Source organism: Cibotium barometz, chromosome 53, assembly GCF_041138505.1.
Source record: "Cibotium barometz isolate CiBa-2024 chromosome 53, ASM4113850v1, whole genome shotgun sequence".
Lineage (NCBI taxonomy): Eukaryota > Viridiplantae > Streptophyta > Polypodiopsida > Cyatheales > Cibotiaceae > Cibotium > Cibotium barometz.
Genome location: NC_141098.1, coordinates 25,659,418 through 25,669,889, shown reverse-complemented (window position 1 = coordinate 25,669,889; position 10,472 = coordinate 25,659,418).

Below are 10,472 nucleotides of genomic sequence, written 5' to 3'. Positions count from 1 at the left end.
TGAGATTATGTGTCCCAATATCACACCATGCTTGACCCAGAATTGGCACTTCAACGGATTTAATGATAATCGGCAACGTTCAAACACTTTCCTCAAGCAAGTCAAATGATCTTCTCGAGAATGAGCACATAGATCATCAATAAACACTTCCAACCACTTTTGAAAGTAGTCCTTAAAAGCTGTGCACATCAATCATTGATATTTGTGAGACCGAACGACATGACTTTGTAAGGCTGTCTTATGTTGGTCTTCTGGTGCTATGGACACCTGATTGTACCTAGAAAACCCATCCAAGAAGCTGTACGCTTCCCTTCCAGCCACTCTTTCCAAGACATGTTTAGTATAAGGTAATGGGTAATGGTACTTCCGAGTGGCCGCATTTACTTTTTTAAGATCGACACATACTCTCAGTTTCCCATTCTTTTTAGGCACTATCATAATAGGTGACAACCAATCCGTATGTTCGATCTCATAGATAAAGTCTGCAGCCAATGAGCTTATCAATTTCCTCCTTTACAATTTCCGCATACTTTGGATTCATTTGGTATGGTTTCAACTGGTTGGTCTTGAGCCTTCCATGATTGGAATCGTATGTTGTACCACCTCCAACGGTACTCCTTTCATTTCCTTGTAATTCCAGGCGAAATAATCCTTATATTCCTTGAGGAGAGCAATGAGTTCTTCTTCCTGTACAGAAGTCAAATCCTTAGCAATGTATACGGGCCGTGCTTCTTCCCCTGGTCCCGCAATATCAACCTCCTTGACTTCTACACCGAACAATCATATGATGCTAACAACCCTTCCTCTTTTACCCTAGTAGCCGAGGACCACTCTCCGATCATCTACTGTATAGTTCTTGAAATGGTTGGGTGTACTGAAAGCACATCTGTTTTGTCCTCATTGTCCTTTTTGGCTTTTGCCGTGATCTTCTTGGCCTCACACTCTGCATCAGCTAAGGCTTTGTTACGTTTTCGGCATCCCGCTTTTGTAAGCTTGGGTGTATCAGTTTCTTGAAGGGTGATTTTCTCTTGGTACCTCCCTTCCAATGATATTTTGCTCAACTCCTCGCCCCAATCCTTTGAGAATTCATCATGTACCTTTATAGCCTCAAGGTATCTCAACCATTGGGCATCCGTAGGTTTGCTTCATAGCAGGGCGTTTCATCAGGCTAGGTACCATTTCAGTCTCCGCCATCGTTTGAAATGTTGAACACTGGTACGGCTTTGTGTCACAATACCTTCTGTACTTGATGTCTCCCCTTTTGATTCCTCATACATGGTTTGCCAATTAACCATGCAGATAGAAGTCATGGTAATGGTTCCAGATTCCAAATACTAGGTTCCCTTGGGCTGCATTACATCAATGGTAGCCAACACATGCATCCAATTTTTACTAAAGTTTGGGGAAGGTAATGATGCATACATTTTCTTTGCCTCCTCATCCTTGGTCTCCCCCTCTGTAGGTTGGCATATCTGAAGGGATGTGGTTCGCTCCGTTGTGACCGAGTCATTACCAAACAATTTCCCTGCCATGGGGTGTGCTTTCCATGCTCTTAGATCAATCTTCAAGATTTGTGAGTCCCTGCATACAGATACATGATCCAAGGCCCAATCATGCACCAATTTGGATTCCCTCATGAAGGGTCGTCCCAATATTATGTCATGTATCAGGTTAGCGTAGGAAGTCCATGACCACAAATGTATGATGATAGTGAAATGTAAAAAATCTGAACTTAATATTTTCCAAGAGCCCAATGGGTCTCGAAGATGTTCCATCAGCCATCTTAACGATTAGATCTGCTCTTTTCAGATCAGGCTTCCCCCAGTTTTCCCAGCAATGTTTGGTAATGATGCTGACACCTGCCCCACCATCCAGGATAGCCAATGCCTAGTATCCATTATGATGAATCGGGATGGTAATGTTCGTGTCGTCACTTTCATAGTAGCGTCCCAGTTGGTTAACTGGCATTTTTAACGACTCGCGCTTCCTTGGTATGCTTCAAGGGTCTTTCTGCCAAGGGTGGCAGAGTCTCATCAATATTATCAACTGGCCTTAGACCTCCCTTGACCCATTCTTTTACATCCATCCATAAGGTGGGTGAATTGCATAAGAGTTACCCCAAAAGGGCATCTGGATAGGTGTGGATAGTATAGCTGCGAGTTTTCCTATATCCCTAGGTTCCTTGGATATAGAGTGTTCTTCCCATTGAGGTGTCTCATATTCTTCCAAGGGGAAGGAATGAATAGATCCCCCTAACTCATTTTCCTCAAAGATTCTAGTCATTGTGTTTGTTTGGGAGTCCTCTTCAGTTCCCTCCGGAATTGGGGTTGGCATGTTCAAGACCCTATTCCGAGGTAGTTCATCTCATGGATAGATGGTATCCCTTACTCGAGTGGCCCTTGGCTTAGTTTCATGAAGTTGTTTTGGTACTCTTTGACTAAGGCTTTGGCATCTTCTAGCTTCCTTATTTCTTCGTCGGCATTAGGATACTCACCAACCCCCTTTGGAGTTGCTGGTTGTTCTCCTTGATTTTCTAGGTCTAATCCTCCCACATTGATCCCTTGATTCCCTTCTTCCTTTGATTGTGTGGATCCGGTATCAATTGTATCTTCTCTTCGGATCCGTCTTGGATTGTAACCCATGTGTCCCCCTTTCCTAATTTCTTCACTCTTCTCTAGCGGCCAAATCTGGAAATAGTCGCATCCGCCCAGTTCCTTACCTTGTCTCCTAACTAAGCTTGAGCTCGTGTTAGGACATTGAGCGGTGTGATCTTCCCAGATTGTACACTAATGGTACGGATGGTGGCCTGATTTGCAATAGAAGCATAACCACTTGCTCGGTTTAGGGACACAAATGATCAATTCCACATTTAGTACAGGTGAGCACTAGTATGTCATTGGGCGTGGTCGCCACTTGTTGTGATTGGTGTGTATGATTCATATTTTTGTTTCAGCGCTCGGCTACTCGATGTGGCCCACTTTAGAGATAGAATTGTAAAGGTCCTCTTCTCATATTTGAGTTTATTTCCTTACCCTTCCACTATACCGTGGTTTGAAACACAGGTACTGGCGTATTATTCTATAGGACATAATATTCTAGCGTGACCTCACCCATGTCCTCGTAGTATCCCCACTAAGTTCTAATTCTCGCACCAGCTCAACATCTTCTGATGGCTCTTCAATCACTACTTGATTGATCTTAGCCTGTGGTGGTTATGGGGCGGTAGAACTGGTGGTGGCAAGGGCAAAGCATCTTGTACCTAGAACATCCCCCTAGGTAAGTAGGACGAGTTGGGTTGTCCAGCAGTTTGGCAGAGATCTGCATAGGTGGTGCCAAAGCCAATGGGGCTCTATTTGCTCTGGTAGTTGTGCCACATTTTGAAACCTTGGAAATCTACACATTGATGTGTCATGATTTCCCAATTTTACACAGTGTGCACAATAAAGTAATGGTCTTGCCCTTAACTGTGGACATTCGGTGGTGGTATGATTTAGTCGGCACATGGAGCACCACACCAATTCCCTGCAAGGGTAAAGGTGACTATGCCCCTGCCCCAATGTCTCTCTTCCTTCCCTGACCTTTAATTTTCTAATATGGCATTGCTGAGCTCATCCACAGTCATCCGACTTGCTTGCTTCGAGTTCCAATTTCTTGACTCGAGACACGCGAAGTCATGGTTGCTGAGTTCATCCATAGTCATATGTCCGACTTGCTTACTTCGAGTTCCAATTTCTTGTTGACTCGAGACATGCGAAGTCATGGTTGCTGGCAAATGTTTTAACGTCTTCGGGTTGTGGCAATTCTAACATGTTATCTTCATATTCAATTGCCAATTTATAGCATGGATCAAGAGTAACTGGCTGGGGGCTAGTACCAAGTAATCATGCATTTTATGGTCTCTAACCCCTCTCCTGAAATAAGGTAACAATTGATCATTTGTCAACCTTTCCCGAGGTTTGCATCTTTAATTTAAGTGCTTTAGGTGAGAGACATAGTCTCTCATCGACTCATCTTCCTTTTGTTTGATGTTATGTAGTTGTGCCACAGGGCTCCATCTGTTGACTACTCTGTGCAAAGCTGGGCACAAAAACATTCTTTAATCTTGTAAAATTAACCTTGTCCTCAGGCTTAAGGGTTCGGAACCACTGATGAGCTTTTCCTTCTAAGGTCAGTGAGAAGGCATGTATCATGGTCACATCACTGACCAGTCTGCAGGTTTCACATGTAGATTCAAAAATCTCTACATGCTAAATAGGATCCCCATCCCTAGAGAACTTTTGGAAAAGTTTTGAAATGATATGGGGTTTCATCTAGGAAGGTTAGGGTTCTAGAGTAGAGCCTAGTTCCCTGACCACCCCCCTACCCATCTCTGCTGCCATATTTAACAAGTTTGCTCTTTTGGCCACATTAAGGTCCATGGCTGGATTGTTTCTAGGTCTCTAGGGAATTTCTCCCTCCCTTCCTAGACCTCGTCCCCTACCTGTATTGGCTCTTCTAGGTATCTCGGGTTCATGGATTGGTCTAGTTGTGGTACCCTAGTGGGATTCCCCAATAGTAGCCTTTGTGCGTCTTTGTGTAATTAAGAGCTCCATGTCTTGTAAGAATGTAGGGTGATTGATTATTAAGAGCTCCATGTCTTGTAAGAATGTAGGGTGATTGATTATTAACTCAATATCCTTCTTGGTATAGAGTCGGTCCTCTACTTCTACAGCCAAGTTAGCTATGTTACCCTCTTCTTCTCTGGTTGTAAACCCTTCCTCCATTTTGGATTCCTCGTTGATGGGTTTCAAGTTTGGAATTTCTCCATCACTTCTACATGTAGCAATTTCAGGTTCTTTTCCTCATGATTGGAGTGGGTTAACACTTTCTGTCTCCTTTCTCTCAGCTCTTGCTAGTATCAATCTCTTATTTCCTTAAGCTCAATTCTCGGAGTTGTTGTTCTACCTCACTTTGTTGGAGGTCCAATTCCACTTCCTCGGTGGTGGGAAAGAATATTTGACCCGTCCTAACTGCACTTTCCATATCTTGTCCAATGCGAGGGGTGCCAGTATTTGACAGCCTAAAACTCAACACTTGGAATGGCACTTCTTGTCTTGGACCAAATCCAGCGCTAGTTGACGGACCCATGCCCGTAGATTGCACTTCTTCATCATGACTAGTTTGGAGACCGAAAAATCCCCGAGCGATATCAATGATCTCATTGAACTTGGTTGGGGAGTGTGGTTTATCTCCTTCCCCAAACCCAGCGTATCTCAGCCCTTCTTCCATGGATTCTTCACTACTGGTTTCCGCAGTGGTCAGGTTTCTCAAAACACTCAAGTGTGTGCTTTGCAGAATGTCGTGATCTCACACTTCTTTGGTAGGAAGTTCCTAGATGATTTGATGCACTATCATCAGGCGTAAGATCATCTCCGATGAGTTTTCTAGATCTTAAGTGCATGTATGTATGATTTGATAAGTTATTAATCAACCCAAATTGATTCAATTTTTGATTCTATCGCTCTATTTAGGAGGTTTGAATTAGCAGAGATTGTTTCACATCTCGTGAAACAACAGGACTCGGTTCACGTCGTGAAACTGCAAGAAAATGCTTCACGTCGTGAATGGTTTTCCTGCCTTTTCATGTGCTCAATAATTTTCCTCCTTAGGGTTAAATTTCTTCTTTTAGTCGAATTCCCTTTCTTTAGCCGATCCTCATAGCCTTAGTTTTGTCAATCCGTCAGTTTTGGCCTTCATGTGAACCTGCAGGATTTCTTTCATGTCGTGAAACAGAAGGTGTTTCACCCCGTGAACTGCTTCAAAAATGGTTCACGCTGTGAAAGTCTACTGCACTTTCACGTGATCCAAATTTTACGGGTTGCACCGTGTTAGAATAAGGGTTTCTATTTTTGGAAGGTAATCTCATGATTTTTCGATGAAAATCCCGGCACTGATTTCGTGGGCGTGAAACGTGGCGTGAAACTGCAAGGAAATGGTTCACGTCATGAACAACTTTCCTGCACTTTCACGTGGAGTTTTTCGCATCGGCAATTTGTGGTTTTGGGTGCATAATACTTATCCAAATGATGAAAATTAGATTGTGCTAATGCTAAAGAATGAAATGCAAGTTTCTGGCTCAAACAATTGTCCCTTATGTTTTAGATTTTTATGGTTTTTTTTTGGTGAAAAAAGAAGAAAACAACACCCAACCTGCTTCTTCACGTTGGTGTTTTTTTTAATGCTAATTTCAAAATTAACAAGAGTACCTAATGAATCCTTTCCTAAACTACTCTCCACAACATTCACAGCATCAAAACTATAACTTTTTTCTCAACCACATACACCTTATCCTTTCATTTCCACACAATGCACTACCAGAATGTAAAGGCAATAATGAATACTATGCAATGGGAGCTAAAACTCAAAGAGTATGGAAGAAACAAAGGTGTTTCCCCGGTAGCGGTGCCAAAAATGTTATGTGCTACCTCACCTCTAAGAGGGAACTCTAAACATTCACCTAATGGATGAGCAATAGAACACAACCGTTGTGGGGTACTTACCAATGCTTCAATCTCGAGTCCTGTAAGATTCCTCCCCAGCATCTCAAGATGTCTAGCATCTTCTCCTGTAATCAAATCCCTCTTTAGAAATATAAAAGATCTTGTTTCTACCAGTTTTGGCCTAGAGAGAGAAATTATTCTAGAGAGAGAATATTCAGATTTTAAATATTTTTGAATGAAAAAAATTCTCATCTTATTAAAATAAGTTCCCCTGAAACAGAAGTTCAAAAAGATTTTCAGAAGGTGCATTAGAAATTAAGTATAATCTGTACAAGAGGCATTATCTTGGGGGTGAAGATTTTTTCGAAATTTTAAATTATGGTTCCTATGGACCAATAAGATTCATCCAAATGTAGGGAGGTTAGTGGTTAATTAGAGTCCTTAATTAGTGTAAAAGAGGGAAAGATTAGATTAAGGATTAATCATGGATTAATCCTTAATTGCCTTTTTACATAACTCATTAAGGCTAATGAGCATTCAATGAGAAGATGCTCATGAGTTGTCAATTTGTCCATTTTGGGGGTCATGTATGAAGGGTGTAAGGTGTGTCATTAAAGGGTTGACTTTTTTGATTCCACTTACCTTTTTTGGGAAAATACCCATATCCCTTTCATTCCTAAATGCAAAAAATATTCCCCCCAAAAAGGAAAATTCGTATTTCCCACTAGACTCCAAAAAAACGTGAACGGAAAAATGACGTGAAAGGAAATCTCACGTGAACGAAAAAATGATGTGAACAAAAAAATCACATGAACGAAAATCGCACATGAACGAAAATCTCACGTGAATGGAAAAATGACGTGAATGAAAAAATCACGTGAACGAAAATCCCACGTGAAGGGAAAAATGACGTAAACGGAAATCTCACGTGAACGGAAAAATCACGTGAACGAAAATCTCACGTGAACGGAAAACTCACGTGAACGGAAAAATCACGTGAACAGAAATCTCACGTGAATGGAAAAATGATGTAAACAGAAATCTCACGTGAATGGAAAAATGATGTGAACGGAAATCTCACGTGAACGGAAAAATCACGTGAACGGAAATCTCACGTGAACGGAAATCTCATGTGAACGAAAAAATGACGTGAACGAAAATCTTTAAAAAAATCAAAATTTAATTTCCATGTGAAGTCTGGTTCATGTGTGAAAAGTTTTTCACGGCATGCAACAGAAGTTAACGCGGCAAAAAATAAATAAAATAAATAAAAATAAAAAATCAAAATTTAATCCCACGTGAAGTTCGGTTCACGCGTGAAGAGTGTTTCATGGTGTGAAACAGCAATTCACGCGTTTAAAAAAAATGAAATTTAATTTCCACGTGAAGTCCGCCGGTTCATGCATGAAAAGTTTTTCATATCGTCAAACTGCAGTTAATGAAAATAAAAATAAAAATAAATCAAAATTTAATCCCACGTGAAGTCTGGTTCACGCGTGAAGCACTTTCACGACGTGAAACAACAGTTCACGCGGCAAAAAATAAAAAAATAAAAAAATAAAAAAAATCAAAATTTAATCCCACGTGAAGCCCGCCGGCCCGATTCACACGTGAATTTCACGGCGTGAAATAGCAGTTCATGCGGCAAAAATAAATAAAATTAAAATTTAAATCCAAAGTGAAGTCCGGTTCATGCGTGAAGTCACGGTGTGAAACAGTTCTCTAGAAACCACCCATGTTTGGAGGCCTGTATCTCCTAAACTGTGTATGAAGGCGCTCTAGGGCTCATCGAAAGCTGACATCGAGCTCTTTGACTTTGGACTGGTCATCCGAGTCAAAATCGATCATTTTGTTCTCTGACCAGTAGCCTCGAAATTCGACCCAAAAATTGAGGCAAAAAAACAGTCTAAAAACCACGAAAAATCACAAAAAACAGCGTGAAAAACGACGATGAGTCATATTTAGGTTACTTTTTGAGGGTCTAAACGACAAAATCACAAACAAATGAGGAAAACAAAGTTATAGTACTCCAAAAATACTACAACTCCCTCATACAGAGTTTTTCAAAATTCCTTTTGGAACACCCTAAAAAACGTGCTGTGAAACAGGGAAAAAATTCTCAAAAAAATTTTTCCGTCTTGAAACACTAATGGAAAATAGGTTTTAGGACCTCCTCTTCCATCTGGGAAGTTCCTAGCATACGCTTTTTTCGAAAAAATATCTCGGGTCCACGTCCGTGCATATAGCGCCTAAGCTAATTAGGGCAAACGGACACCCGTTTGATCCAACGAAGCATATGCTAAGCCTCTTGAGGCTGTAAAACAGATTGTGGGAAAGTATAAAAAGCAAAAAAAAAAACTGTGATTGCTCATTAAGGAGCATTTAAGCACGCTGACATGGCCACAATGGAGGGATTGCCTGCAATTACACAAGGACTGAACCCAATGGCTGACATCTTCAAGCCATTGAGATCCATGCCGCCAATTCACCTACCCATGCCATTGACCATGCCTATAACAAGCGTGTCATCGGGTTTTACACCCCCTGTCACTTCGATTCCACCAGGCTTTGGCCCCTTGCCTAACATTCCTGCAAATTCTATAAGTACCAACCCTTTCTTGGATGCCCACACCTTGGACATACTGACTAGTCTAGGAAGGGGGTGGCCCAATGACTCAGTGAGTCTCTTCCAACAACAGCACTCACATACAGTCTCAATGACTCATATAGAAATACAGTTGTACAAATTTCTAAAATAATGGGCAAATATAGTGGAACAACAGACCATGTTCAATTCATTCAAAAGTTTGAACAGAGATGTGAAGCCTTTGGAAATCCCAACTGGCCCACTAAGGTACATGCGTTGAACTTATGCTTAGAGGGAAAAGCTAGTCAATGGTTCATCGCATTAATGCCGGCGATCAAGACCAACTTCAAAACCTTGAAATCTGTCTTTATACACGGCTTTTCCAGACAAGGTGATCGATGGAGTGCAGTAACAAAACTCTATTCAATTGAGCGTTAACCACATGAATCCATTAGAGATTTTATCCTTCAGATAAAACTCTTGGACTCATGTTGTGAGTCATGGGAAAAATTAAACAATGTTTAATTGAGGAGATGTTTTATGATGGGCTTAAAGAATAACAACTTACACAACTTGATCTCATTGTATCCAATCAGGAAACATTCGATCAATGTTGTAAAGAAGCAATACGTTTAGATGACAACCTGTTAGAAGATGATCATGCTACGAGATGTTCCTCATCTAATCCAAGTGAAGCAATGGCAAAAGAAAGACCGATCTCGAAATTGACACTCCCCGAATTCTATACAGCCTTGCTTAAAACCTTACGGCCAACATCTCCAAGAGAGGATGAAAACCTTCAAAATCAGACATCCTTAATGCCTATAAAAATGACGAGTGAGATGCCTTGTGTTGAATGTAATCACTATGACCATCCCAATCCTCATTGCGTATACAAGGCACCTGTTTTTCTATACTGCATCTATTGTAAAATCTTTGACCATGATACTAAAAAGTGTCCTGCTTCATCCACGATGGACTCAAAACCTCCCATGCACAAAACAGAAACTATCCAAAGGGTAGAAACTGCTCAGGAATCAATTAATCGGACACTTCAGTGTTTCTATCGTCATGGACCGAACAAGGTGGCAGATTGCAGTTTGGAGTACTTCCATGCCCATAGTCACTGACACCTTACGACCCATGTGTGAACGAACGATGTGGCATTGATCACATGTTCCAAGATTGCCCAAGATGAGTTGCTTCAATGTCTCACAAAATACAACTCTTAACATCTTAAGTGTACAAAACGGGCAACTGGCCACAGTGCCATTGAATGTGCTTACATGCTTACAAGCCAAGGCAAGACAAACATTCAAAAAGAACGCAAGACAATACCTCAACATGGGTAGAAGAACATGCTTTAAAAAAAGAGAAAACAAAACCTTCTAAACCCAAGAAAAACA